Here is a 25,835-nt window from a genome sequence, read left to right on the forward strand (position 1 = left end):
GCACTATAAATGTGTCAGTTACACGTACGAATGATACAATCTGTAAATATTGTTCTGTTTAGCACTATAAATGTGTCAGTTACACGTACGAATAGTACAATCTGTAGATATCGTTCTGTTTAGCGCTATAAATGTGTCAGTTACACGTACGAAATAACACAATCTGTAAATTAGTTTCTGTTTAGCACTATAAATGTGTCAGTTACACGTGCGAATGATACAATCTGTAGATATCGTTCTGTTTAGTACTATAAATGTGTCAGTTACACGTACGAATGATACAATCTGTAGATATCGTTCTGTTTAGTACTATAAATGTGTCAGTTACACGTGCGAATGATACAATCTGTAAATATCGTTCTGTTTAGCACTATAAATGTGTCAGTTACACGTGCGAATGATACAATCTGTAGATATTGTTCTGTTTAGCGCTATAAATGTGTCAGTTATACGTACGAAGAACACAATCTGTAGATATCGTTCTGTTTAGCACTATAAATGTGTCAGTTACACGTTCGAATGATACAGTCTGTAGATATCGTTCTGTTTAGCGCTATAAATGTGTCAGTTATACGTACGAAGAACACAATCTGTAGATATCGTTCTGTTTAGCACTATAAATGTGTCAGTTACACGTGCGAATGATACAATCTGTAGATATCGTTCTGTTTAGCGCTATAAATGTGTCAGTTATATGTACGAAGAACACAATCTGTAAATATTGTTCTGTTTAGCACTATAAATGTGTCAGTTACACGTGGGAATGATACAATCTGTAGATATCGTTCTGTTTAGCGCTATAAATGTGTCAGTTACACCTACGAATAACACAATCTGTAAATTAGTTTCTGTTTAGCACTATAAATGTGTCAGTTACACGTGCGAATGATACAATCTGTAGATATCGTTCTGTTTAGTACTATAAATGTGTCAGTTAACACTTGCGACATGTTTAGTACTATAAATGTGTCAGTTACACGTGCGAATGATACAAGCTGTAAATATTGTTCTGTTTAGCACTATAAATGTGTCAATTACACGTGCGAATGATACAATCTGTAGATATCGTTCTGTTTAGCACTATATATGTGTCAGTTACACGTGCGAATGATACAATCTGTAGATATTGTTCTGTTTAGCACTATATATGTGTCAGTTACACGTGCGAATGATACAATCTGTAAATATTGTTCTGTTTAGCACTATACATGTGTCATTTACACGTGAAAATAGTACAGTCTGTAGATATTGTTCTGTTTAGCACTATAAACGTGTCAGTTACACGTGCGAATGGTATAGTCTGTAAATATTGTTCTGTTTAGCACTTTATATGTGTCAGTTACATGTACGAATAATACAATATGTTTTTAGGAAGTAAAAATGATTTGTTTAACTGATCGGAATCTGTTATAGTGCTGATCAAGTCTCAACGTTTACTTACAGTGATAATGACGTAAAAACGGCAAAAAGCTAGTATATTAATAATCCAAAGTAAAAGGCCAAAATTAATTCAAATTAAAATCAAAATCATTTCTATGGAATATAGATTCAGCCACTATAGGGTTTCTTCAGTCCAAAATACAATGGTATCAAGACTTCTGGATGGAACATGGCGCGTCTCAGTTATTAAAGAGTGCCGTATCCTTCGTGTCATACTTACGTCAGATATAATTGTTTCAAAAGTCGACCTAACAGGTAAGTATGACGTTCGGGGTAATCCTCTAGGCCCCAAAAGGACGTGGATTGAGTGAAATTTGTCGTAGATTTTTTTCCAATTAAATGGCGAGGTAAGATCATTTTACTGTTTAGTATTAGATTATTCCACTGCTTTAAAGAACAAATGTACATGACCTCATCAATATTTTCTTTGAGATGTACATTTGTTATGTATGACACTAAATACATGAAGTTATGTATGACACTAAATACATGAAGTTATGAGGTAAGGGAGATAACTCCTATAGCTTTATTATCAATACATCCTATAAAGGTCATATCATTAATCTAGGTTATAGAACTTTCTAGAATATTATCATGTATAAACATACTTGTTTGTAAACATGTTGATTATAAGTAGAGATCTAGAATGATCTATTTCCAGAAAGTTCTGTGTGTTTATTTGTTTACTGTTTTTAGTTAGATATTTCTAGAAGTAGAAGGTTCTCCAATATTCGTGAACTAGGGTTTTGCTATATATACTCCAACTGTCCAAAGCTAATCAGAACTGTAATGAGACCTGTAATGAGACATATCAAGAATTGTACAGTGCCATATTAGATTCTATTGGGAGAGCTATTGTGACTTTATCTGTGGATTATTACAACACTTTGTGTGGATTTATTCATATTGCCTGGAACTTTACAAATCATCTGTGGACATTCATTTTGCTCGTGGATTGGTGATTATTGTTAATTTGAAATCTGGAAGGATCAAGGATTATACCAGGACATTCGCATACAGATAAGTAACACTTTAAATCATCGTATTACTCTTGTACCACCACCAATTACTTTAGACATTGTAAACCATCTCTGTATAATATTGTGTATATATATAATTAAATTGTGTTTTGAATTTAGCTGCTGGTTTCTCATTTCTGTTATTCGTTCATGTAACACATTTAAAAGAAATCAATATATACATACAACAACAAACCACACCAAATATACTTGTTGTTTGTACATATACACAACATGCGACGGTATTTAGTTAATTTACATATTTTGAAAAGACAATAGCTTTATGCAACAGTCAAGAGTAGGGGGACTTTTATTTGCCGTCGATTATTACCATCTTCCGGTGATTTTGGCGACGTCATAATCACCAGAAGATATCTCAATCACTGGAAGGTGGGTCTAAATCGTACTTAACCCACCTTTGTTTGAGATCTCGAAACTCCTGTATTCAATATGTCATTATTTCACCGATAAAATGTTTGAATAAAACTCATATACATAGGGTTATGATTGACGCATATCTCGTACCTTCAGTTTAGTTGACAAAGAACTGTAGCCAGAATCTTACCTGCTGGGAGGAGAATGGTTTTTCGCCATACTTAAATCCTTTGATCCGTAGCATGGATGTTTTTGCGATCTTCCTGTTCAGAAAACACGTTTTTGTTTTCTCCTCCAGCAGTATAAAGCTACATCTCGGTCTCTGAATGCACTGCTCTATACAGTTTACCAGGGAAAATGGTCTCAGTGAGGCATATATGTCCACTTGTGAAGTGATATCCAGTGTACAAGTGGACAGTACTAGTACCATAGCCTCAATCAGAATTACAGGTAGGAACGATTTCATGGCGGCACTATCCTTGCTTAAAGTTATAAAACAGTATTTTACTGACAACTATTTACAATTTTCTGAGTCTAATACCACTCAATAGCGGTAAGTAGAAAATAAAATGAAATTTTGATGAAAGATGAAATTAAATTATGCAGAAAAATGAGACAAATGCAATATATGAACGAAATTAAACAGGTTCAAAATTATACTTGCCATGTGGGACGCAAATTAAAAATATGCAAACCGATACTGCATTTTTACTTGTATAATGGCTTATCTGTAGCCAATGATATATCGGTGTTAGTCGGCAGTTTACCTGGACTAATTAACTCTCTATAACAATACCTTTTTACCTGTGGGTCCTATTGTTGTACACACCGTTTTAATCCGACATTTTACAGATCTCCTCTATTTTTCCGTTACTGAGCATCAGAATATCAATGCTTTGTGTGGCATAGTACGGGAGCATTGATTGTAGCAAATAATTATTAGTTCTGCCAAGTGGCATTTATAAATCAGAAAAAGAATATTTACAAATTATCATCTTCATTATATTTACTATGCTGTTCAAGAACAAAATAACAGAACATATTACAAGAATTAATATGCAATATTAGTTCCGTTACAATCGATAGAAGTAAGTACTTCTTGTGCTGGATATGGACTTCAATAAACAAATGCATTTTAATACATTTAAATTTCGCCGTGCATAAGCTAACAGAATAGCACAAGTGAAAAAATAAATAATACCTACAACAAAATGAATAATGTTTGCGACATAAACAAGTGAAAGATGTTATGATATGGCAACACAGTACCCAAAACACACGGAAAATTTAACTACTTTATTTGTTTCTAAATATCAAATAATTGTATGACTTCTACAAATACAACATTTCCCATATGCTACGTACACGATGTTTAACAACATTCGCTCATGTTTTGGATTGTAGTTTTAGTATATTCCAATTATTAGAGTAGAATGACATATCTGATATAATATATTCACTAAACTTAGCAGGACAAGTAGGTTTTTGAAAGTCACTCCCTTATTAATTCTACTAATAGTATCATCTTATTTTGAGAGTGTTTAGAAAATTGTTCTTACAAATTGTTCCGATGGGAACTACAGTGCTGTATGACAATATTCTATCCCCAATGCCGCTCTGGCGTGATATTTCTGCATGTGGGCCTGAAATTTCCTCACGTTTTGTATATTTCATTACTTTGTAGTACAAAATACGTGCCACAAAGAAACTTATCAAAAGTACTCATTTGAATCTCCTGTACAGTGTATATCCATTTTCCGGCTGTAAATGTCCACTTGCTCCTGCAGTGGTGTACAGTAGACAAATCACTGAGGAGGAGGAGGAGGAGGATGAACCTCCTGAGGCTGTTGGGAAGGATGTTGGCCCTCCTGAGGCTGTTGGGGGAAGGATGTTGGCCCTCCTGAGGCTGTTGGGAAGGATGTTGGCCCTCCCGAGGTTGATTTTGTGGCCAGAAGGTAACATGCACTGTACTGTAGACACTGAGCCAGACACATCAGAGGCGACCCTGTCGTTGTGTTGGAGAATGGCGGCTCGGGTGGTAAATAGTCTTGGAATCTCTGTACTGATGAGGTATGTCGACACGTGTCTGTAACACCAATATTCAAGAACTGATGTAGCATGTCGAAATGCGTCTGTCACTAGTTTTGAATTTCACTTGGTTTTGTGTTTGCAAAACCCATATAAATTCATAACCTCATGAAGTTCTGGTCTTAGTTAAAACATTATAACACACTATTACCAGACATCAATTTTTGATAAAAAGGTTATTTATCATACAACCTAATTCATACAGATGATGGAGTTCTGGTCTTACGTCCATTCTCACTCGACAAAAAACCAGATGAATAGTTCTGGTCTATTGCATATTGCACATCGTCGTGCGCCATCTGATTTTTTTATTGTTGCGGTATGAACATAACTCGACCACAATCGTCGTGACGTCAAAAGTAGATGGAAAATGAAAAAATAATCGCTATTATAACACCCAATACCAGATGTGTAGTTATTGTCTGTTTATGTAAATACATATATATCACACAATCACATTGACGTGTAAGTTCTGTCTTATGTATATACAAATAACAATTGCAGGGACAATACCAGATGCATTAATTGGTCTTACATCATTGACCACACAATATCCAGATGAATTACTTCAGGTAAGTTTATTCGTAGATACCGGACACACACAATACCAGATGTGTAGTTCTGGTCTTATGTATATACATACATGATCTCACACAATACACACAATACCAGAATGTGTAGTTCTGGTCTTATGCATATAACACACAATACCAGATGTGTAGTTCATACCTGGTCTTATGCTTTATACACAACACACAATACCACATGTGTAGTTCTGGTCTTATGCATATAACACACAATACCAATACCAGTTCTGGTCTTATGTTAACACACTGGTTCTGGTCTTATGTATATGCATATAACACACACAGATGTGTAGTTTGTAGTTCTGGTCTATATGTATATACATATAAACACACAATACCAGATGTGTAGTTCTGGGTCTTATAAAACACAATATATGTATATGCAACACACACAAATACCAGATGTGTAGTTCTGGTCTTATGTATATACATATAACACACAATACCAGATGTGTAGTTCTGGTCTATGCATTATGCATACATGGTTCTTAACACACAATACCAGATGTGTAGTTCTGGTCTTATGCATATATACACACACAATACCAGATGTGTAGTTCTGGTCTTATGTATATAACACACAATACCAGATGTGTAGTTCTGGTCTTATGCATATAACACACAATACCAGATGTGTAGTTCTGGTCTTATGCATATAACACACAATACCAGATGTGTAGTTCTGGTCTTATGTATATACATATAACACACAATACCAGATGTGTAGTTCTGGTCTAATGCATATACCACACAATACCAGATGTGTAGTTCTGGTCTTATGCATATAACACACAATACCAGATGTGTAGTTCTGGTCTTATGCATATAACACACAATACCAGATGTGTAGTTCTGGTCTTATGTATATACATATAACACACAATACCAGATGTGTAGTTCTGGTCTTATGCATATAACACACAATACCAGATGTGTAGTTCTGGTCTAATGCATATAACACACAATACCAGATGTGTAGTTCTGGTCTAATGCATATAACACACAATACCAGATGTGTAGTTCTGGTCTTATGTATATACATATAACACACAATACCAGATGTGTAGTTCTGGTCTTATGTATATACATATAACACACAATACCAGATGTGTAGTTCTGGTCTTATGCATATACCACACAATACCAGATGTGTAGTTCTGGTCTAATGCATATACCACACAATACCAGATGTGTAGTTCTGGTCTTATGCATATAACACACAATACCAGATGTGTAGTTCTGGTCTTATGCATATACCACACAATACCAGATGTGTAGTTCTGGTCTTATGCATATACCACACAATACCAGATGTGTAGTTCTGGTCTAATGCATATACCACACAATACCAGATGTGTAGTTCTGGTCTAATATGTATATACCACACAATAACAGATATGCATATACCACACAATACCAGATGTGTAGTTCTGGTCTAATGCATATAACACACAATACCAGATGTGTAGTTCTGGTCTTATGTATATACATATAACACACAATACCAGATGTGTAGTTCTGGTCTTATGTATATAACACACAATACCAGATGTGTAGTTCTGGTCTAATGCATATAACACACAATACCAGATGTGTAGTTCTGGTCTAATGCATATAACACACAATACCAGATGTGTAGTTCTGGTCTAATGCATATAACATACCAGATGTGTACATATATACATATACACACAAGATGTGTAGTTCTGGTCTCTTATGCATATAACACACAATACCAGATGTGTAGTTCTGGTCTTATGTATATACACATAACACACATACCAGTTGTGTAGTTCTGGTCTTATGTATATACATATAACACACAATACCAGATGTGTAGTTCTGGTCTTATGTATATACATATAACACACAATACCAGATGTGTAGTTCTGGTCTTATGTATATATATGTAACACACAATACCAGATGTGTGTGTAGTTCTGGTCTTATGGTATATACATATAACACACAATACCAGATGTGTAGTTCTGGTCTATGTCATCATATAACACACAATACCAGATGTGTACAGTGTAACACACAATACCAGATGTGTAGTTCTGGTCTTATGTATATACATTGTAACACACAATACCAGATGTGTAGTTCTGGTCTTATGCATATAACACACAATACCAGATGTGTAGTTCTGGTCTTATGTATATACATATAACACACAATACCAGATGTGTAGTTCTGGTCTTATGTATATACATATAACACACAATACCAGATGTGTAGTTCTGGTCTAATGCATATAACACACAATACCAGATGTGTAGTTCTGGTCTAATGCATATAACACACAATACCAGATGTGTAGTTCTGGTCTTATGTATATACATTGTAACACACAATACCAGATGTGTAGTTCTGGTCTTATGCATATATATAACACACAATACCAGATGTGTAGTTCTGGTCTTATGTATATACACACATATACACAAGGTCTATGTGTACCCACATGTACCAATGTAGTTCTGGTCTTATGTGTAGTTATATCTATGCATATAACACACAAATACCAGATGTGTAGTTCTGGTCTAATGCATATAACACACAATACCAGATGTGTAGTTCTGGTCTTATGTATATACATTGTAACACACAACACCAGATGTGTAGTTCTGGTCTAATGCATATAACACACAATACCAGATGTGTAGTTCTGGTCTTATGCATATAACACACAATACCAGATGTGTAGTTCTGGTCTTATGCATATAACACACAATACCAGATGTGTAGTTCTGGTCTAATGCATATAACACACATAAACACACAATACCAGATGTGTAGTTCTGGTCTTATGTATATACATGGTCTAACACACAACACAACCAGATGTGTAGTTCTGGTCTTATGTATATATACATATAACACACAATACCAGATGTGTAGTTCTGGTCTTATGTATATATAACACACAATACCAGATGTGTAGTTCTGGTCTATGCATATATACATACCAGATAACACACAATACCAGATGTGTAGTTTCTGGTCTTATGTATATACATATAAACACAATACAATACCATGTATGTGTACAATACCAGATGGTCTAATGGTATAATGCATATAACACACAATACCAGATGTGTAGTTCTGGTCTTATATATATACATAACACACAATACCAGATGTGTAGTTCTGGTCTAATGCATAACCACACAATTATGTGTAGTTCTGGTATAACACACAATACCAGAGTGTATGTGTAGTTCTGGTGTAGTTCTGGTCTTATATATATACATATAACACACAATACCAGATGTGTAGTTCTGGTCTTATGTATATACATATAACACACAATACCAGATGTGTAGTTCTGGTCTTATGCATATACCACACACAACACCAGTCTTATTATGCATATAACACACAATACCAGATGTGTAGTTCTGGTCTTATATGCACATACACACACAATACCAGATGTGTAAGTTCTGGTCTAGTTCTATGCATATATAACACACAATACCAGATGTGTAGTTCTGGTCACATATAAACACAATACCAGATGTGTGTAGTTCTGGTCACAACACACCAGATGTGTAGTTCTGGTCTTATATGTATACCAGATGTGTAGTTCTGTCTTATATAACACACTCAATACCAGATGTGTAGTTCTGGTCTAATGCATAACATAACACAGATGTATGCATATAACACACAATACCAGATGTGTAGTTCTGTTCTCAATGCATATAACACTCTCAATACCAGATGTGTAGTTCTGGTCTGGTCTATGTTATGTCACATACAATATATACCAGATGTGTAGTTCTGGTCTTATGTATATAACACACAATACCAGATGTGTAGTTCTGGTCTAATGCATATAACACACAATACCAGATGTGTAGTTCTGGTCTAATGCATATAACACACAATACCAGATGTGTAGTTCTGGTCTATATATATATAACACACAATACCAGATGTGTAGTTCTGGTCTTATGTATATACATATAACACACAATACCAGATGTGTAGTTCTGGTCTAATGCATATAACACACAATACCAGATGTGTAGTTCTGGTCTAATGCATATAACACACAATACCAGATGTGTAGTTCTGGTCTTATGCATATAACACACAATACCAGATGTGTAGTTCTGGTCTAATGCATATAACACACAATACCAGATGTGTAGTTCTGGTCTAATATATATACATTGTAACACACAATACCAGATGTGTAGTTCTGGTCTTATGTATATACATATAACACACAATACCAGATGTGTAGTTCTGGTCTTATGCATATAACACACAATACCAGATGTGTAGTTCTGGTCTAATGCATATAACACACAATACCAGATGTGTAGTTCTGGTCTAATGCATATAACACACAATACCAGATGTGTAGTTCTGGTCTTATGTATATACATTGTAACACACAATACCAGATGTGTAGTTCTGGTCTTATGTATATACATATAACACACAATACCAGATGTGTAGTTCTGGTCTTATGTATATACATATAACACACAATACCAGATGTGTAGTTCTGGTCTTATGCATATAACACACAATACCAGATGTGTAGTTCTGGTCTTATGCACATACCACACAATACCAGATGTGTAGTTCTGGTCTAATGCACATACCACACAATACCAGATGTGTAGTTCTGGTCTAATGCATATAACACACAATACCAGATGTGTAGTTCTGGTCTTATGCATATAACACACAATACCAGATGTGTGATGTGTAGTCTTATGTATATACATATAACACACAATATATGCATATAACACACAATACCAGATGTGTAGTTCTGGTCTAATGCATATAACACACAATACCAGATGTGTAGTTCTGGTCTTATGCATATAACACACAATACCAGATGTGTAGTTCTGGTCTAATGCATATAACACACAATACCAGATGTGTAGTTCTGGTCTAATGCATATAACACACAATACCAGATGTGTAGTTCTGGTACCTTGTGTAGTTCTGGTCTATATACATATAACACACAATACCAGATGTGTAGTGGTCTGGTCTTATGCATATAACACACAATACCAGATGTGTAGTTCTGGTCTAATGCATATAACACACAATACCAGATGTGTAGTTCTGGTCTAATGCATATAACACACAATACCAGATGTGTAGTTCTGGTCTTATGTATATGCATATAACACACAATACCAGATGTGTAGTTCTGGTCTTATGCATATAACACACAATACCAGATGTGTAGTTCTGGTCTTATGTATATACATATAACACACAATACCAGATGTGTAGTTCTGGTCTTATGTATATACATATAACACACAATACCAGATGTGTAGTTCTGGTCTTATGTATATACATATAACACACAATACCAGATGTGTAGTTCTGGTCTTATGCATATACCACACAATACCAGATGTGTAGTTCTGGTCTTATGCATATAACACACAATACCAGATGTGTAGTTCTGGTCTAATGCATATAACACACAATACCAGATGTGTAGTTCTGGTCTTATGTATATACATTGTAACACACAACACCAGATGTGTAGTTGTGGTCTTATGCATATAACACACAATACCAGATGTGTAGTTCTGGTCTAATGCATATAACACACAATACCAGATGTGTAGTTCTGGTCTTATGCATATAACACACAATACCAGATGTGTAGTTCTGGTCTAATGCATATACATATAACACACAATACCGGATGTGTAGTTCTGGTCTTATGTATATACATATAACACACAATACCAGATGCATAGTTCTGGTCTTATGTATATACATATAACACACAATACAGGATGTGTAGTTCTGGTCTTATGTATATACATATAACACACCATACCAGATGTGTAGTTCTGGTCTAATGCATATAACACAAAATACCAGATGTGTAGTTCTCGGTTCTTATGCATATAACACACAATCTAATGCACATACCACACAATACCAGATGTGTAGTTCTGGTCTAATGCATATACCACACAATACCAGATGTGTAGTTCTGGTCTAATGCATATAACACACAATACCAGATGTGTAGTTCTGGTCTTATGCATATACCACACAATACCAGATGTGTAGTTCTGGTCTAATGCATATAACACACAATACCAGATGTGTAGTTCTGGTCTTATGTATATACATTGTAACACACAATACCAGATGTGTAGTTCTGGTCTAATGCATATACCACACACAATACCAGATGTGTAGTTCTGGTCTAATGCATTATAACACACAATACCAGATGTGTAGTTCTGTTCTAATGTATAAAAACATAAACACACACAAGATGTGTAGTTGTGGTCTTATGTATATACATTGTAACACACAACACCAGATGTGTAGTTGTGGTCTTATGTATATACCAGATGTGTAGTTCTGGTCTAAACACACAATACCAGATGTGTAGTTCTGGTCTTATGTATATACATTGTAACACACAATACCAGATGTGTAGTTCTGGTCTAATGTATATGCATATAACACACAATACCAGATGTGTAGTTCTGGTCTAATATATATACATTGTAACACACAATACCAGTTGTGTAGTTCTGGTCTTATGTATATGCATATAACACACAATACCAGATGTGTAGTTCTGGTCTTATGTATATACATATAACACACAATACCAGATGTGTAGTTCTGGTCTTATGTATATACATATAACACACAATACCAGATGTGTAGTTCTGGTCTTATGCATATACCACACAATACCAGATGTGTAGTTCTGGTCTTATGCATATAACACACAATACCAGATGTGTAGTTCTGGTCTAATGCATATAACACACAATACCAGATGTGTAGTTCTGGTCTAATGCATATACCACACAACACACAATACCAGATGTGTAGTTCTGGTCTTATGCATATAACACACAATACCAGATGTGTAGTTCTGGTCTAATGCATATAACACACAATACCAGATGTGTAGTTCTGGTCTTATGCATATAACACACACAATACCAGATGTGTAGTTCTGATTTTATGTATATTATATTGTAACACATAACACAGATGTGTAGTTGTGGTCTTATGCATATAACACACAATACCAGATGTGTAGTTCTGGTCTAATAAATTTAAACATAACAATACATATAACACACAATACCGGATGTGTAGTTCTGGTCTAATGTATATATACATATAACACACCATACCAGATGTGTAGTTCTGGTATGATGCATATACCACACAATACCAGATGTGTAGTTCTGGTCTAATGCATATAACACACAATACCAGATGTGTAGTTCTGGTCTAATACATATAACACACAATACCAGATGTGTAGTTCTGGTCTAATGCATATAACACACAATACCAGATGTGTAGTTCTGGTCTAATGCATATAACACACAATACCAGATGTGTAGTTCTGGTCTAATGCATATAACACACAATACCAGATGTGTAGTTCTGGTCTAATGTATATACATTGTAACACACAATACCAGATGTGTAGTTCTGGTCTAATGCATATAACACACAATACCAGACAAAACCAGATGTGTAGTTCTGGTCTAATGCATATAACACACAATACCAGATGTGTAGTTCTGGTCTATATGCATATAACACACAATACCAGATGTGTAGTTCTGGTCTTATGTATATGCATATAACACACAATACCAGATGTGTAGTTCTGGTCTTATGTATATACATATAACACACAATACCAGATGTGTAGTTCTGGTCTTATGTATATACATATAACACACAATACCAGATGTGTAGTTCTGGTCTTATGCATATAACACACAATACCAGATGTGTAGTTCTGGTCTTATGTATATACATATAACACACAATACCAGATGTGTAGTTCTGGTCTTATGTATATACATTGTAACACACAATACCAGATGTGTAGTTCTGGTCTTATGCATATACCACACAATACCAGATGTGTAGTTCTGGTCTAATGCATATAACACACAATACCAGATGTGTAGTTCTGGTCTTATGCATATACCACACAATACCAGATGTGTAGTTCTGGTCTTATGCATATAACACACAACACAAGATGTGTAGTTGTGGTCTTATGCATATAACACACAATACCAGATGTGTAGTTCTGGTCTAATGCATATACATATAACACACAATACCGGATGTGTAGTTCTGGTCTGATGCATATACAACACAATACCAGATGTGTAGTTCTGGTCTTATGCACATACCACACAATACCAGATGTGTAGTTCTGGTCTTAAGTATATACCACACAAAACCAGATGTGTAGTTCTGGTCTAATGCATATACCGCACAATACCAGATGTGTAGTTCTGGTCTGATGCATATAACACACAATACCAGATGTGTAGTTCTGTTCTAATGCATATAACACACAATACCAGATGTGTAGTTCTGATCTTATGTATATATCTTATGTAGTTGGAACCCCAAAGTCTCTGTTTTTGATATATATCTGCAGCATACCTACCTGGTCGCGTGGTTCCCCTAAATACCGACCAATAGCTGTCTGAAAATGTTCGCTATTTCCAAAGCCATATATGACCCCTGCTAGTTTGATCTCCGGTCCAACAGCTTTCAGCGTATGTGTACCTTCCGAGATATCTGTGATTTCTGTGGCAGAAAATTCACCGCTGGATATGCTGAACCAAGTACTTAGCGACAAATGGATTCCATCAACTAGTATGTTACTCGTGTATGCTGTCTGTGCGATAATTAACAAGTTGTACTGAACCAGGTTTGTACCCGCTTTCGCCGGAACACCAAATGTATATTCGGAGTGAAGGAAGTCCGGATAGAAAGCTAAAGACATGGATGGATCTCCTTTGGCCACCCCATCAATACACCTCGACGGACTGATCTGTGCCACCAGTATGGGGTGGTCTGAATTGATCACGGCACCAGTGTCTGGTAGATCAAACTCGTAATACGACCCTATTTCCTGAAGTTCAATGACGTCAGTTGAAGAATCGTGACTGATGGTGAAGTTAGTGGTAGCCACTGTGCTGACCACACGGATATGTTCCCGAGTGACCAGATAAGAAGGCTTCTTTACTACCATGTACTGACGGCCAAGAGACTTCATCGGAGGAAGCATGACCCCCATGTGGTCACCACTGTCGCTTCCCAACTTGATAAACGAATGTCCACAAAACGCCGCCAAGGTCGTATTAGATTTGATGTGGATCCCAGTGACATCTACTGCTACCAGGTGAAACACTTCATACTGATGTAGAGTGATATGTATCTCCCCTGAGTAGGTAACACCGTCATACACCACAGATATAGTAGTCGGTAGATAGAAGGACACCGCCCCCATCTCCAGGGCCACAACCCCAATGTTGGACCCGATATAGGCGGGGTTAGGGATACCGGATTCTTTAGACACGGCGATGTACTCGTCAGAAAGAGTGTCGGTCGGGTACACGACCATAGCATCCGTGCTCTTGTGTTGCATATTTGAAGCAAATAACACAATAACGTCATCACTTGTTACAATGATAGACTTGTAAGTCTTTTCAGATTGAAGGTCACTTCTGATGGTCTCCGGTAGGACGACGTTGGTCGTGTTACTACTGTAGACCTGCAGTGTCATGTCTATTTGTACCACAGTGAGTTCATCTGGTGTTCGTACCCTCACAGTGACAGGGCCAGACTGAGGGGTCGTAATGAACAGCTGTAAAGGGAAACCCGACTTCTTCTGGTTTATAAACATAAGGACAAAGTCCGTGCCGACGTTATCTAGTCGATCCTGCCAAAATGACGTTGGAAATATTGAAAAACATTGGAATATTACATAAAAAACAAAGTTAAGCAAATATACTAATTGATAATGTAGCTATAATGGGAAAATGGTAATGAAATATTTTTTAAGTAAAATAAAAAAAAAATATTGGTTTCTAAAATTTGGATTAATGAACATAGACAAAATAAAATAGGATATATTTTGTTGATTAATATAATGGTAGATTATTCCTTACAGTGGTTAAGTCAATCCTAGCGTCATAAGCAAGCTAGTTGGTTTGGTAAGTTTTGGTGGAACAAATACGTAAGATAGGAATTAAAGTAAACATTTAAAATACATGTGCATGTACTATAAACGAGTTTAAACAACGTCGTTACAAAAATTAATATTTTGTTTTGAATTCTACTTCAATGAAACACGAATTGGATGGATATATACTTAATGAACAATTTTTTTGGCGAACAGATTTTCGCGATTCAGATAATAGATTATACGTTTGCTAAGTTTAATGTAACTAACCAATTGAAACCGATTAAAATCGTTCACAGTTTGTTTTCTTTAATAAATACACAATATTCAAGACACGTCCAAATGATAACTATAGTTATCATTTATGACTGTGTTTCCATCTTTCTGGAGGATAGAACTTAACTCGCATGGTATATCGATGCTGAAGGAAGTTCATAATGTTTGAATTCAAACATTCGAGTTTCGAGCTTCGAAAGTGGTCGGGGACATATTATCATGATTTTTGATTGGCGCTGTATACCAAATGCAATTATTAAACAGTTTTGTGTTTGGAAAGGGGACATATACATTCACCAAAATTACCAACAATTTTCAATTTTAGAAGAAAATTCAATTTTAAGCATAAAATGCCAAAGGAGGGGTATCATTTTGGGCTGTTTTATTGTCACTCAGTGATAAGCAAAATTGTATGCATGATGATACAATAGGGTCATCTGAATATTGTATGCTATTCAGAAAATTCGAGTCTTTCTTGGCTCATGGTATTTTCGGAGGTCAAATTCTAAGAATGAAATTTTTTTTTCATCGTTTAAGTCCTAAGTTATCAAGGTATGCAATTATTTATTTTATTTTGCATGCTCTAATAATAAAAATAAATTTTCAAAAATTACAAAGGTAAAGTGGTATCACGAATAAGCACATTTAAGCGTTTTCAAAGCAAAATTTATGGTGTAATATGGTGAGGTATGCTTTTTATTGGCTTTTCTTATTGTAAATTAGTCTGTCTTTATGGAAATTAGAAAAAAATCGATTTTTCTTCAGATCATTTTTTTCACAAAAAATAAAATAAAATTTGGCCATTGTGATGCAAAATTTCAATAAAAAAGGGTCCGGATTTATTTGAAAAATAGCAATATTTGGCTTCAATGCAGAAAACTTATTTAAAATAGTTATAAATTTTATATTTTTTATTTTTACTGAAGGTATGAACATGATACAATCCGGAATTATAAGGATGTATTCTTCTGAGGTTTCAGTCCCCTTGAAGTCTCGTTCCGACGTAGATCAAAGAAGTTATGAGATTTTCAAATAAAACCTATCAATATCTGTAGCAAGTTGCCAGTTGCAAATTTTGTCAAAAAATTTCATTTCTAATTTTAGTAGATAGTTTTATACGGAGATTTAAAAAAAAAATTGCCCATTTCGCGGCCATTTAAAAATTGTTTCTTTTTTCGCTTTGAGTAGAGCTACAGTTTTTCCATATTTTACTGAAATTGTTTTAACTTAAAGATGCTCCACCGCCGACAGAGCATAAATGATATTCATTATTTGAACAATAATTGGTGTTTTATCGTGTATATATATGTCTTATTAACACAAAAAATGATATAAAATAATTCATTTTGCCTTTGGTGCATGCGCAATCAGCACTTCATACCATATAGAATGTAGTGCCACAGAATTTTTTCGGGATGCAATTAATTATTTTTCATATTTTTAACTTGAAATAAAATTAGAAGCTCAAACTTTTCAATGTTGGTAATGGTGTAAAGTTAGTAACTTCTGTAACTAAAGAAAAATACTAAATCGTCTGCTGCTATTTTTTATAGTGAAAAAATACCATTTGTCGGCGGTGGAGCATCTTTAAATCATCACTGCGCCAGTATTTTTAGCTGTATCGAGCTAATTTTTGTTGTAAATCTTTACTGGGTTCGTAATAATTAAACTATTGAGCATTAATGTGTGACTTTTGTCACTTTATTTTTACATGTAATGGTAATTTTAGCACTTTTATTTTTTACTCTAAAATACTGAAAAATAACAAATATTCAAATGGGGCAAAAGTAAGCACACAGACCCCCCATTTTTCTGCCTGATTTAGAAAGAACAACCTGTAACCCTTTCCCTGTTGATATGCAAAATATTAAGAAAAGTTAATACAGAGTCTGTAAATGGTTAAATTTGACAAAAATGGCTGAAAATGGTGTATTTTGTTGCTCAAAATTAAGGGGTAGGGGTAGCATATGTTGTTATTCTGAGAAAAAATATAAGTCGTACTAATCGAAACTGGCATATTTTTAAAGAAGACTTCTGGAAAATAAGTTCTACAAACATCCATACATATCAAATACCTTATTAGGAAGTTATGGCTTAAATCCCTTGTGTATATGGGCAAAACCGCAAAATTCCCATAAAATCCAACATTTTGTCAACTAAGTATCTTTGAGTGACAATAGCTCAAAAACGAACACACGGACATATGTTTTTTCTTCCGTTTTCTTTTATGGCATGAACTCCTATTTCCAAAAATCTATATGAGAAAAAAAAGTTTAATACAAGAAAATTTTGACTTTTCAGAGGAGTACAACCTTAAGTCATTAGTACATATCTTTAAGCGACCCTGGAAGAAATATTAACCTAGTGACATATGCATATCGCTTTAATGAGATTTTGCGATAATGGTTTGCCTAAAAATAAAATATATGTAAATATAAACTAGATTTTTCAGAGGAAACAGGACGAGAGGGTCGACCTTAACTCGAATACACGGGCTTTAACATGAATTCTATGGACACGAAATTCACTCTAAGTTATTGAACTCATTGATGACAACCCATCACTGAACTTATAAATATGATCAATAACAAGGTTTGAAGATTCACTTTATTACATAATAAGGAAGGACTTGGTGGTTACCACTTGATTCCACATTACCTGAAGCATGTACAGGCCTTCAGCTAGAGACACTGACAGCAGCACTGCTATCTGTAAATATAATAACATCCACTATGTAACTCACCTCGTTTCCATAAAAGCATTAAAATGTTTTGGTTTATAAAAGTTAAAACTTCACTCACATGACTCGATAAGAAATCATTGGTTTAAGATAAAAAAAAACACTCCAATTTTTAAAAAGGAATGCAAACGACTAGATTGCTTATTTTGTTTTAAGGTTCGCAAAAGTTATCGGTTGACCGTAACTGATAATTATCATCACTTTCTGTACAAATAACTTTGTATAACGCGACTCGCCTTATGTTTCAATTCGTCGTCCTAATCACCCAGCATTAGTTGTCAATCAAGGCGCCACACAACGTGATGGTATTACTATGGTATTAGCGGAAACATAATAAAGCGGTTCTCATCGAATTTAAAGTTGTATGGTCAAGGACTTCTAGTATTTTTTGTATTTTTCAAAATTTCCATATTTACCGACTTTTATAAAATTCGTATTTGCAAAGTTGTTTAACAATTAAATTTAAATATTGATTTTTAACTTGAACACGTTTAAAATAGCTCGGAATTGTCCGAACTGTTCCGATCAGTACGGGTATTGCCGATGTTGATCACGTGATACGACTCGGGAGGTCCCGATCTATACTGGTATCACCGATATCAGTCACGTTAACGTTATGCAATTCGGGTTTCCGATATTACCCGAAATTTAGAAACATGGCTTTGGTTGATGCGGTTCTTTCAAAACGTGTGATATTTCATGCGACATTTACTACTATGTCAATAGTATATTGGTGTTTATATTGATCTGATACATTGTATATAAGCATCCATAATCAAACATTGTATGTTTTATGACAATTTATGACAATAAAGAATGAAACTGACCAGAAACATGTGGGTCTCTTCTTAAATTATATGGCTAATCTGTCATCTCATATCAATTTTATTAATGAAAAGCTTATACTAGGATACATATACAATACTGACAAAAATATACATTACGACATCGATAAAAGGTCTTTAACGACTATATGTACAGTTTTTGGGTGATTTATATATAGCAAATATAATAATAATTTTTGATACTTAATTTAATGGTAACAATTTCGAAAATGTTTGTCGCCATGGTAGCAAAATTGAGCCCTCTGATAGGCTGAAATTTAGATAATGTCAGATTAGAGTCAAAATTGGTACAAAAGGGTCATGAGGAATGCTGAATATCATGTTATCACTTTCAAAACACATTTGGTTGTCATAGTAACAAACTGGAGGCCCCTGATTGGTTAAAATTTAGATATTGTCAGATTTAAGTAAAAATTGGTATATAGCGGTTATGATGTATGCTGAATAACAGGAAAGTTTTCGAAATGCTTGGTTTCCATGGTAACAAAATGAGATATAAGTGAAAATTACATGTGGCTTATGAGGTATTCCGATTACGATAGTAACATTTTGAAATACTTTCATAAATTGTATCTATATCTTTTGAGCTTGAATTACGAACGAAAATACACTTCTTTCCGATTATTATATGATTTCTGATATAACAAGCACGTTCGTGGAGATTCCATCCCCCACTTTCAGGACATATCGTACACCGGGCTACGCTATTTACGCTCGTAGAAACGCTTCTTTTACATAGAAAAATGACGTCTGGGGGAGCGTACGTGATAAATATTTGCTCGGTGTTCAACTCACGGCCAAGAATCCAAATTACAAATTGCTCACGGAAGAGTAGAGTGTTTCACCAATGCGTAGAAGCAAAAGTGATGTTTTATTGTATAAGACTTCATCATGTATTTCGCGCACAGTGTATAAAATTATCACAGATTTCAATGTTTTGGTGACCTTTTTTGTTGAATGTTACTGTTGTACAATATTTCCTAATTTACGCATGCGAAAACGCTGCGGACTGGTTTAGCTGTCCGCATGCTAGGCCATAGGCTAGGAGGGTCCCACATGCACCCCATAACCTCCGAACAAATATTTTTCTCTGAACCCTTATGACCCACTGATCACAGATCAAAATGGTAAGATTGCATAAGTTGGGATGAACTTCCGGTTATGACGTCATCAAGATGGCCGCCATATACATGTATGAAAATGTCTAAAATAAAAAGATTTAGTTTCTTCATTATCAAACTAAGAAAAACGATATTTTAGAATCTACGTTATACAGGAAAAGACTTTTGATTGTTTCGATGATAAAAAGGACGGCCTCCTATATGTGCGGTGTGTTGGTGCGTGATGTGCATGGTGCGTGTTTTAGGAGACTGTGGTATATTCTTGTTGTGTCTTCTTGTATAGTGAAACTATTGTCCTTTTTTATTGGGATATGCACTGTAAGTATGCCATCGAAGGTATCAAGCAACACACTCCAGGTGACCCGATTTTGTGAACATGTACATACCAATAAGCGTTTTTGGATGCGTAATTTAGAAAATATAATAAAAACAGTAAAATTCAACAAAAAACAAAAAAGTTACGTAATCCTTGAAATCTGTGATGATATGATTAACTGAATCAAATTTTATTTCTGATTCTCGTTTAGATATATATCTGTTTCAATATATATTAAAAACACTCGTTTCAACCAAAATATGACATACCTGTCTATACTGTGCGCGAAATACATGACAAAGTAAAATACAATAAACATAAATTTTCCTTCTACGCATTGTTGAAACATTTTTCTGTTCCGTAGGAAACTTGTATTTTTTGGGTAATTGCCCGTGAGTTAAACACCGAGCAAATATTTATGACGCACTCTCCCCCAGACGTCATTTTTCTATGTAAAAGAAGCGTTTCCACGAGCGTAAATAGCGTTGCCCGATTTGTACGATTAGCCACTGTGTTGTAGGTAAACATTATTGATGTTAGGTTTAACCTTTGTTGAAATATGAAAAAAATAAACTGAAGTCTTATTCGGAAGTAAGATGTGTAAAACAATGTCCGCTGAACGTGACTATTAAACTTGGCTGAGCTCTTAAGGCATTTAATTTCGATACTAACTTTTAAGAAAATCGGTTTACATTTGTTACAATTATTGCACAAGGAATGGCAGAAAATGACGTTTTTAGTACATCAAAGGGCCATTACTCCACTACATAATGTCGGCCAAAAGTGGCAATCGAACTTGGCCAAGCCCTTAAGGAATTTGACCTTGTTACCAAGTTTGAAGAAAATCGGTTGATATTTATTAGAGTTATTGCAGGAAAATGGCAGAAAATGACTTTTTTTATTAAACCAGAGGATCAGAACTCTGCTAAATAAGGTCCGTCGCAAGTGGCGATCGATCTTGGCCGAGCCCTTAAGACATTTAACATTGTTAGCAAGTTTGAAGAAAATCGGTTAATATTTATTACAGTTATTGTACGGAAGTGGCAGAAAATGAATTTTTTGTTATCAAATCAAAGGGCCATAACTCTGCTAATTAAGATCTGCCAAAAGTGGCGATTGAACTTGGCTAAGCCCTGAAGGCATTTAACTTTGTTACCAAGTTTTAACAATATTACTTTTAAAATTTGTTAGTTATTACACAGAAAGTGCAGAAAAATGACATTTTTAGTAAATTAAAGGGCCATAACTCTAATAAATAACATCCGCTGAAAGAGTTGATCGAACCTGGCCAGGCACTTAAAGCATTCAACCTTGTTACCAAGTTTGAAGAAATTCAGTTAATATTTATTACACTTATTGTATGGAAGTGGCAGAAACTGACTTTTTTTTATTTAAGCAAAGGGCCATAACTCCGCCAAATAAGGTCCGTTGAAAGTCGCGATCGAAATTGGCCGATTCCTTAAGGCATTTAACCTTATTACTAAGTTTGAAAAAAATCGTTCTACATTTGTTTCACTTATTGCAGGGAAATGGCAGAAAATGACGTTTTTAGTAATTCAAAGGGCCATAACTCCGCTAAATAAGGTCCATCGACAGTCGCGATCGAACTTTGCTGAGCCCTTAAGGCATTTAACCTTGTCACCAAGTTTTAAGAAAATCAAGACAGACAGACAGACGGACAAACCCAAATTAATATCCCCCGTTTCGGAGAAAGCGGGGGATAAAAAGAGAAACCATTTGATTCTTGATTCACTCAAGAGCATATCTATCTCTTAGGCTCTTTGTTTTATAAGGGAAAATGAAAGAATAAAAATACACTAATTTTATGGAATATATGTTAGTTTACAAACTTCTATCACAAATTGTTGATTATTACTGTAACCATGGTCAATTTTGAATTTAAAGTCACCTATGACAAATTTTATTATTTTAGAAAATCCTCTCTGGCTATTTTCCCGGATTTTTTTTCCTGATATAAGATTATTGTCTTAAAATTCTTAAGACAAGAGCATAAGCAATTTTTATCATTAGGACAATACTTTTTTTTACCTCAGATATTCTGCTAGTAATAAATACTCTGATTTATTTAACTCTCCTTTAAGTGATAGTCCTACCTGTGAGGTTTTCCGAGTGAGAATTCCTATCACTATTTTACTTATTGCCCTTTCAACAATTATCAGATAACTCGCCTATTTAATTTTATTGCTGCATTAAATATCAATTGTCATCATTCTATTACAATTTACCTGCATGGATATGATAGTCAATATTTGAATTCAATTGATGCACTACTGAAAATTATACAGGGATACATCATAAATACCAACCTTTAAATAAGATACCATTAACATTGAGAAAACCTGATATTTATTCGGTAAGAAATTGGAATATTTGTCTGACTATAGTTTCATAATTTATTTTTAAAATTATTTTGTCATTTTTATCAATGCTATTTACATTCCAGCTCTGGATTCTATACATTGTACTCCTCATATACCTACCAGATGATGCCAAATTCACTTTGTATTTCAATCTTACGAAAAATATGATGAAATGAAAAATATAAAAATAAAAATCACCGAAAAGAAAAACAAATGATAACATAGATTACACATCTTGTATACTTGAGGTGTTTTATTAGTACAGATTCGGTTAAACGTGAAAAAATACTGTCAATTTATGGATTACTTTTAGACATGTTAAATGAAACAACTACATTGTACATATGTAAGTGAAGAATATCAGCTAATTTGTTAAGTGTGAAGGAAACGAGGTCATGCTATTTTCACTTAATTGATCTCCAACATTTTTTTTCCCAAATCTTAATATTTTTCTTTTTTTTTACACAAATTGCATTGACATTGGTGAATGTGTACAACAATATATACACGCTATACATTTTAAATGTGATCTTAAAATAGTGTCCATACATACACTGTAAAACACAGACAGACTAACCTGAAAATGCGGTTTAAGTCGAAAACAGTTTTATAAAATGATGTTTACAATGTCAATTTACATACTCATCTTTAAGACGCGTTATAATCTATTTTGCGCTACTTTTACGGCTGCATAATAATTATTCTTCCCCACAATTTTGTCCAAAAATATAAGTAATTGCCGACTTTCTGTGGCAAATGGTATATAGGTGTTTTAAGGCATGTCGGACACAATGGTAACACTGTCGAAATCTATCGATGACATGACAATTGATTGAGGGCTTGTGAATGGTCGAGGTATAGATTGAAATTGGTGTGTATGTTTTGGGGGGATACTAAAAAACGGCAAGGTTGTATGGGGGCGTCTGTAACTAAAGTTAGTACTTGATTTTATTTCAGTTCATTTCATCATCAAACGGCATATTTGATGGCATGATGCAAAGTGTCGTAAGGAATGTTTCAATTATAATCTCAACATGATGTTTCTGTAACCAACAAGTCGCTCTTTTCCTGTCTTTCTTAAAATATTACTTAATTTGGTGTTAGCAGTAATATTGGTTCACAAAGAGACTAAGTCTCTGATAGTCTATTAGCTTTGTTGTTAGCGTCATTTAAAGAATTTGCTTATGGATTTATTGTAAAAGATCCTTTAATGTTTTTTGTTTTTGTTTTTTTTTAATTTCTATTGTCTCGACATTCATTAATCAGAAAGAAATGAACGTCGTCACAACGAAGACACCATAATTTTCCACCCGATTTCGGCGTCTGTGAGGTCGATTTACCCGTTTGACAATTATGATAAAATGCATCATGTTTTGTTCATATCCTGTAGATATATCATACTTAATGTCCTGCGATTTCCCTTAAAATTCTTTAAGCGTTTATTTAAGGATTAAATTGAATAGATTTTTGTGTTATATCTCTATAACATAAAAAATATATTCAAATTAATTCATATAATTTAATTTACTGAAGATAATAAGGTATTTTTTTAAGCCAATAAAAATTCTCGTAACAAGCAAAATTAAATTATACTGTATTATATATCATTGCCTTCTTTCGAGGGCACTATGGTCTCATAGTGTTGTCGAGGAATGATATAGTACCCGAGCCGGAGGCGAGGGTATTATGCCATCACAAGACAACACTATGAGACCATAGTGCCCTGAAAAGAAGGCAATAATGTTTTTTAGTACAAACCGATGATAGGACAAACAATTATACACGATCACCAATAACAATTTATTTAAGCGAGTGTGGCCACGTCTAACGTTTAGAAATGTCATGGTCGGAGGAGTCTAAATACATTTTTCCAGACAGAAATCTTTGAAAACACTCACTGCATATTTCGTTGCCTGCTCAGTTCAATTTGCTATTTTGTTCTTTTGTAAACTCGTCAACATTCAAGTTTCCAAACCGCGACATTTATGTTTTGCAAAACGTCGTCCGCACACAGCTTGTTTGTCAGTGAATAGCGCAGATAGCGACAGTGACGTCATTTTCGTCAATATGACATTTGTAACAAAAAGCGCACCAAACCATAGTCCCGGGACTATGGCTAAATATCTCCGGGGCCTGAGCCAATGAAAACGCGAGAAAAAGTCACGTTATGTACTAATATTGTATACAAGTGGAAATAAAGTAACAAGTTAGCTATTACTCATTGTCACCTTCATTCAAATTCAAGCTAAAAATACCAGTTACAACAATAGTTATCATAACAGCTGGAATTATACATACTTAATATTGTATCATGATATACTTCATATTTAAAATTCAATATTTAAATGATTTGCCGGAAAAAGGAGGCCAAAATGTGAAGTCTTTTCACAATGTACCCTTTTGTTCTCTTCATGGTAAAATTGCTAAAGCAAACTTTTACATACATTCACCACTGCAGGGGATCAAAGTGATACACTATGTTTAAAGAAAATTTCACTTACCGAAATATAAAAACTGTAATTCACCATTACTATGCTATCCATCCACACCTATTCGAAATCTATCTGTAATATTCCTGGCCCTGACGCTATTGTCGGCACCACTGTTCTCCGTAAGGACTGTAGGAGACAGTGGATCTTTTCTCGGG

At 34.6% G+C, this 25,835-nt stretch overlaps 1 pseudogene; it reads right to left on the reverse strand.

Annotated features, from left to right (window-relative positions):
* Positions 1-1,916: 1,916 nt before the first annotated feature.
* LOC138330943 (uncharacterized) lies at positions 1,917-18,587 on the reverse strand (annotated as a pseudogene).
* Positions 18,588-25,835: the final 7,248 nt, after the last annotated feature.

The sequence above is a fragment of the Argopecten irradians genome, chromosome 9 (genome assembly GCF_041381155.1).
Source record: "Argopecten irradians isolate NY chromosome 9, Ai_NY, whole genome shotgun sequence".
Lineage (NCBI taxonomy): Eukaryota > Metazoa > Mollusca > Bivalvia > Pectinida > Pectinidae > Argopecten > Argopecten irradians.